Source organism: Ptychodera flava, assembly GCF_041260155.1.
Source record: "Ptychodera flava strain L36383 chromosome 3 unlocalized genomic scaffold, AS_Pfla_20210202 Scaffold_26__1_contigs__length_13983176_pilon, whole genome shotgun sequence".
In the NCBI taxonomy this organism is placed as follows: Eukaryota; Metazoa; Hemichordata; class Enteropneusta; family Ptychoderidae; genus Ptychodera; species Ptychodera flava.
In genome coordinates this window covers 1,352,043-1,359,084 of record NW_027248280.1, presented here as the reverse complement: position 1 = coordinate 1,359,084, position 7,042 = coordinate 1,352,043, and positions in this window count along the sequence as shown.

The window sequence follows — 7,042 nt, the reverse complement described above, 5'->3', positions numbered from 1 at the left end:
AGGCAGTGAGGTGAACATGAAGAAATTACAGTCCAGCAGGATGATTTCACACAAATTCAAGGGATGTTTTGACTTGCAATCGATCATATTTCAGCGTTGGTTAGATAATAAAATTAAAAAAATATAGATTTACCTAAGTGTATTCAAAAATATATTTGATCATGGATCAATTAGCGTCCAGTAACATCCAAATGATTGGACTCCGCGTCAGTGTTATAATTGTTCTGCGCATTTACTGACACAGAAACTTGCTGTACGGTGAATCTGCATAGACCAGAGAGGTAGGTGTATAAAGGCCTAGGTTTGGTCCGCTTTTTGATCTCAAGTGCAAAACTCGTGCAAATTTAAATCTGATGTACGGACGTGTGAAAGAAACTAAAGCCATGGCTGATGCTTTGGCTACCAATTTGACGGGGGGGGGGTGGCTAACGTAAGTTTTGGCACTCTGTTCACGCCACTCGTTGTTGTCTTTCCTCGCTTCCAACTAGTGTACGCGGCTATTCAAAAATGTTGTTGATATGAGGCAACAACATTATGAAAAAATGTTGAGTTCCGTTACGAACTGTCGGGATAAAGCATCGCCATTGTCATCGTCAAATGAAACTGGTTTCAATGATGGGATGGTGGTTATTGCAAACGAATTAAGAGACTGTATAAATTAGCCAGAGAGGGGAAAGGCATTTGGTGATGATAGTTTCACAGCGGAACGTCTTATTTAGGCAAGTCTTATCCTTTTCCGTTAATTTGAGTCTTTGTTTTATCTGTAATTGTACACATGGTTATTTACCTTAGACCTTAATGTACGTGATTATGGCAGTGGCCGACTGGTTTTGTGTGAGGCCTAGCAGCTAGGCGATGTTGCCGTGAGTGTGTGGAGGTTCGAATCCCGTTTGGGTTATAGTAAAATTTATATTTTCTCCATATGGAAGGATAAATCCAGGGATCTTACTTTTATGGATAATAATAGGTCCATTGTAATAGTAACGGCCATCTCTAAAGTACCGGAACTCTGTGTTCTTTCTCGCGTCGAATCACTTTTAGATACAAGCAATCTGCAGTATTGTTTTACAAGTAATCACTCTACGAATATTTGTACTTTGTGCAGAAAGAAATAATTGTAGACGTCAAAAAAGGCATAACTCGCCCATTTACCTGTGTTTTATGGATGCTACGAAAGCCTTTGACAGGTTCAATCCCTGGAGATGTTTGGAAAGTTGATGAACTGTAAGATATCTGTATTTGTAATTCATATTTTACAATTATATTTAGAGTAATCAATGTTTTTTGTGTGTTTGACATCTGTTATTAGCTCTTTTGGTGTTATTAACGGTGTGTGTAAACGAAGTATTATTTCACCCAAACTTTTCGCCATTTATGTAGATGAATTAAGTGGTAATCCTCAGTAGGCATGTGTTGGTTGTTATCTGGCAAACGCTATACCGTTTATTCTATGCAGACGATCTAGTCTTGCTCTGTCCGTCGGTTAAAGCATTGCAGAAATTAAGTAACATCTGTAAATGTTTTGGAATGGAGCACGAAATAATTTTTCACAACATGCGCTGAGCCTAATCTTCAATCCGAAATGCAATGCAAGTATTAGTCACAATTTTGTGAGGCTAACATGTTGAACTTCACCTCGCTCCATCGTTAATTGTTGTTTGCATATTTTGAACGTTTGTAGAAGAGCACTAACCCTGTTATTTGCAACTGTATTCAATCTGACTCTTGTTTTCATTCCAGATTCAGGAAACATTGTAAAACTATTTTTTATTAAGTTTATTTATTTTATTTTTATTGAAAGATTTGTGTGTGTGTTTATGTATATTTTACAGTATGGGCATATGGCCGGATATAAAGGAATAATAATAATGAAAGCAAACTTTCTGTATGTTGAAACTCCATTATACCTACTAGTTCGGTAATAAAGTTGGAAGATATACTGTAACAAGTTGCCTGCGTTTCGTTGTCTTTAGATTTAATGCATGTAAAAGTGTATGACGGGTGTGCATCACTATGTTTATGTCATCGGCATACGTGTCTCCTCTTCATGCTATAGTATGGAGAACAGCGTCTCCTTTTCATACCCCTCTTTCCTTAACTTGTTTAATTTTGCATGGCTTACATGATTCCTAATGTTCATCCTAGATTATACTATCGGTAGTTTTTAACAGACTTTTGGTCATTATAACATGGCGCCAATTGTAACTTTGAAATAACTCTTCATAAAGTGCAAACTAATATCGTTGGAAAATAAACCGCTATCTTGACGGGGTTTTGTTTTTGGTGCGACCATTTAAAGCACAGCTATTTCACTTAATCGACATAACATGGTTATGTTTTCATGTTGTCATCTCGTTATTTTCAGGTTGCAGTGACCGTCAGTGTGTACACGTTAACGGCCATCGCAATCGACCGTTACCTGGCAGTGGTAAATCCGTTGAGGGCGAAGAGATCTTTCATGCGACCTGCATTTGTGAACGTCACCGTATGGGTTGTATCGTCACTCCTTGGTGTAGTCCAACTTTTCAAGGCCAAACGACAGGCATTTGTGATAGAATCTGGTGACATATATTATCTATGTGACGAAGTATGGACAAATAGAGAGCACAAGATTATCTATGAGCTATTCATTATAGCTATTACGTATATGGGGCCTCTTGCCGTCATTTCCTACTCATACTTTTCTGTCGTCAAGGCCTTGTGGGTTCGACAGATGCCAGGTAACCCAGACGAACTTCGCGATCGCCGCCTTTCGAAATCGAAGAGGAAGGTAACAACCTTCATCATAACATTAACAATAATGAGCCTTTTGACGTTTACTAATGTCTTAAATTTTTTACTCATCGGGTTACTTACAGTTTTTCACATGCTTTCATTTCTGTTGATCGTATTTCGCTGATAAGAGCAGCCTTTCAGAAGTACACTATTTACTGTCTTGTATTATCCTTGACGAACATTTCAGTAGGGAGGCAGGTATTTTAGGAAGACTTTTAGTAAGGGTACAAAGTATAGACATGAAGATGCTGATTGAATGCATTGGGAGACGTCAAAAATATAGCTACTGTGAAGATATAAAAACGGACCAATATTTTAAAAAGTCGACGTCATTTGAAACAAAAATTAAGTTAAACAAAGACATTTGCGGTTGTGTATTTACTTACACATTATGTAAAGCAATACATTCTCACATCAATGAAGGCTAACAGAAAATCGCATGAACATGTTCCAGCCGCCACCTTATTGCATCAAGAAAAGTGTTGCTTGATCGGGAGTGAAACAAACATAGTGATCTAAATTACAGTAACTCTCTCGTCAGGTGCAGATTTGTTTTGGAATTTAAACTGCAATTTCCGCACAGTAATTTGCATTATTCTAAAGTAGGGACATGAGACCAAAGGTGTTTGTTCAGTTGCCAGACTGAATATCAACCGTTCGTTCTGATAGACCGTGTGCAGCATGCTTTGTTTACATACACACTAGACTACAGAGAATCTCCAAGTTAATAGTGTGCACTTGTTGGCAATCCATGAGACTGTATAGATCTCCTGAGACCCGAAACATTTCTCAGATATACTCTAAGGAAATATATCATTACTTTTCGTGGGAATCACAGTGACAGGCCAACAACGAATCAGATGATGTACTTTGCAACCAATTATCACCAACGAATGGCATTCCAGCAAGTTTACTTTGGTGTTTACACCGCCAAAATGACCATCAAAGTTTGCCAGCTAATTTTCAGGATTGTTAATCAACAATAAATCACTTAATCATGATATCCAGTCGAGAATTATGCTTGTGTTTTCAGGTCCTGCAAACCTCTCAACTACCTTCAGACTGTAGGTTTTTGTGTAGTTTTGTTTGTTTTTTTCTCCGACATTTTCTATTCCTTCAAGCCTCTTGGAACGCCTGGCATTCAGTTTATCACATTACTTGTACGTGAATGGCCAAGGTCATTATCATTTCAAACAAAAAATTGTCTTTTTAGTTTCTAAGGTATAAGATCGCTCGACAGTGCTCCAAAATATTTTAAATGTTCAATCTTTTTCTCACTCACGCAGGGGATATCTCCTTCTCTGCATCTCTCTCCTGCCACCAGCAAGCAACAAAAGGGAATGTTATAGGGGAGCCGTTCTTGCACCCTCAGAGCTCAACTGAAACATAAAGGGTCACATCATTGCTTGCTATGGTTGAATTTACTTTGACTGATTCTCTAGCTTACCCACGATTGCTGATGGGTGTTCATGATGTTAAGATGAAGATAGGATTGGAACAAATTTAAACCTTGGATGTTTGTATAATAGTATGGAGTCCTTATTTGTTCTGTTAGTCTTTGTGTTCTGGTTAACTTAAAGATCTAAAAGTTTTTAAGTATCAGGTTTTAGGGCTACACAAAAAGTACAAAAAATGAATTGTATACTTTCGAGGACTTCTAAATTATTATGACTTGCAAAGGGGATACTTGAAATTTTTTATTAAGATGGTGTACTAAAAAATCAGAAAATTTCGTATTTAATTCCCTCCTCAAGGACTACTTTCTTAATGCATACGAAGTGAAAAGAACCATTTACAATCAACATTTGTTTTGTAAATATAGATATAAGCCTCTCGTTACCATTGATAATCAGTTGCGTTTAAACCAAGTCAACGCCTGCCTTTGTAGGTACTTGGCAGCGCAAAGGTGAAAATCACAAGTTAATAAAACGAATAACAGTATAGCTTAAGAGGTTTGAAGAAACAAGTAATGACGAGTTTAACATACACATCTTGCAGCAATTGAAAATGAGAACATAGTCGAAATTTTACATATGATAATTACAGTCAAAGATATCACATTGAACCAAGAACTTTGGGTATTTTGTCAATAGCTATATGATTAACTAAGTTGAACCCTTAATCTATCTAATTATACAGTAACTGTAAGAAATATCACTTTCTTGGCATCTGTATGCTTCGTTGACATATTAAGAAGGGTCGGCGCGGCCAGAGCTCTTCTTCCCCAGTACATCTTCATTCATTATGAAACCGATAGATCTCAAGGTAATTTGAAATACGTAAACTGTATCATTACTTAGACGGCAACCTTGGGGGCTCTGTAGTAAAGCAACATGAGCCTCAGGCTAAATATACAGATGGGGTTCTTTTTTACAGAGAATTTACACAATTCCTTCAGATTATTGGGGCATCAAAAACTAGGGGTATGCTTTTCTTGAAGCGGCGCCTTTTTATATTCGTAGCAATAATAATTCAAAACACGATTCCGATGACTGTACTGCCAAAGCTCTAAGTAAATTAATCCTGAAGAGACCTCGCAATAACGGGATTTGCACCATTTGTTGACTAATTCTGATGCATGCGCCATTATCAAGATTTACCGTTTGAATTATTTCCAATTTCTATTTCATTTCAAAACATTGTGACTTCCGAACTAGAATTAATTTCAACTTATCATATAATTTTCTGATGCATATAGGGTGCCAATATCTGCAAGTGTCTATGCCTATAAAATAACTGAGAGACACAGTGGAATTCGACTCTTCAATACGGTTTTTGTTTTTACAGTCATGGTCTACACTTTTTGCAATATACATTACTTGCCTGAGAAATGACATGTTTTGATATGTATGGACAGGCCTTACGTTTGATAAATTGCTCTAGGTCTTCTCAAAGTGACAGAACTTGTGATGCTGGCTGTCATAAATCAGAACCTTTTTCAAGAATGTCTGGGATTATGCTTGTGGATGTAGTGCTGTTATAATTCTGCGTTTCTCGAACGTGTAGAAATTCTACTGCGCTGAGGGGTTGAATTTTATAAAGGAAGCGAGTCATTATGTTTTATGAAATGTCTGTCCCTATTGAGACGAGTTACTTAGTGTCACTATTGCCTCCGATTAGCGGTACTTTTCAGTCGGGCTTCAGAAATATCGGGTATACTATTTCTCTAGCATCTCCGCGAAAGGAACTGATCAGTTTTTCCAAGACATATGTGTTACCCTGTATCAGGGTAGTTCAGGTTCGTAGTTTTAGACGATTTAAAAGCTGTATCCACACGCTTCTGAAACATTACTTTACAGGCAGAACTGTATCAAGTTTGGTTCTGCACGGGTGCTTGGTTTGCTGCTCTTTTATTTTTTTTGGCTGTAAGGAAACTTTTGCCACAAAAACACAAGCTTTGTATGTGGAATTAACTTTGATAATTGTTCGCAACCATCTAACATTGAAAAACAACTCAAAAGGCTGACTATACGCAATTATAAACGAAATTACCACACCCAATCAATGACCATTTTACCTTTCCTGGGCAAAACCTTACTCGAATAACATTAATCAGGTTGGACATATAGCGAATTCGTTTCGGGTACTTAGCCTATCAAGGGACAGGGAATATTCTTTTGAAATGCAGCAAATAAATTATATTTGGACTAAAAGTATATTTCATTTGCGGATGAAACGAAAGCTTACAATCTAAGGTGAATTTACGACCATGAAATATTAGCTTAATCAGCTCTTTCACATAAAATTTCAACGATCCCAGCAGTCGACATTATTACAGCAGAAATAAATCAGGGGTATTGTACAATAATTATTAATGTCAATTTATGGCTTGCCAGATTATGTGATAACTCTTGTTTGGCCTGGGTAATATTACTCCATTACTCATTCAGCGGTTTTGTGAATTCCCCTTTCATACTCCTAGATTGTCAAGACGAATCAGTTATCCGTGAAATAATCTGTCGATGAGGGAGATTATCGACACTAGTATGATCTAAACAGCGGTACAGTTTCAATGTGACGGTGAAAGTAAAATTATCTTTGCTAGCAGATTTATCAAAGTGATGATAAAGCGTTATTCTTCAACAAATACGTTTTATATCAGACTCGTACAATAATAACTTCATTTTCGAGCGGCAAAGTTTAACATGATAAAAAGAAAACGGTGAAAAACTGAAATATCAGAGAAAGTAGATTGTAAAATATTAAGTTAGGAAGAGCTCTTTGCCTAAGTGAGGGTAAGGATGATTCCAACTTGATGCAGACCAGA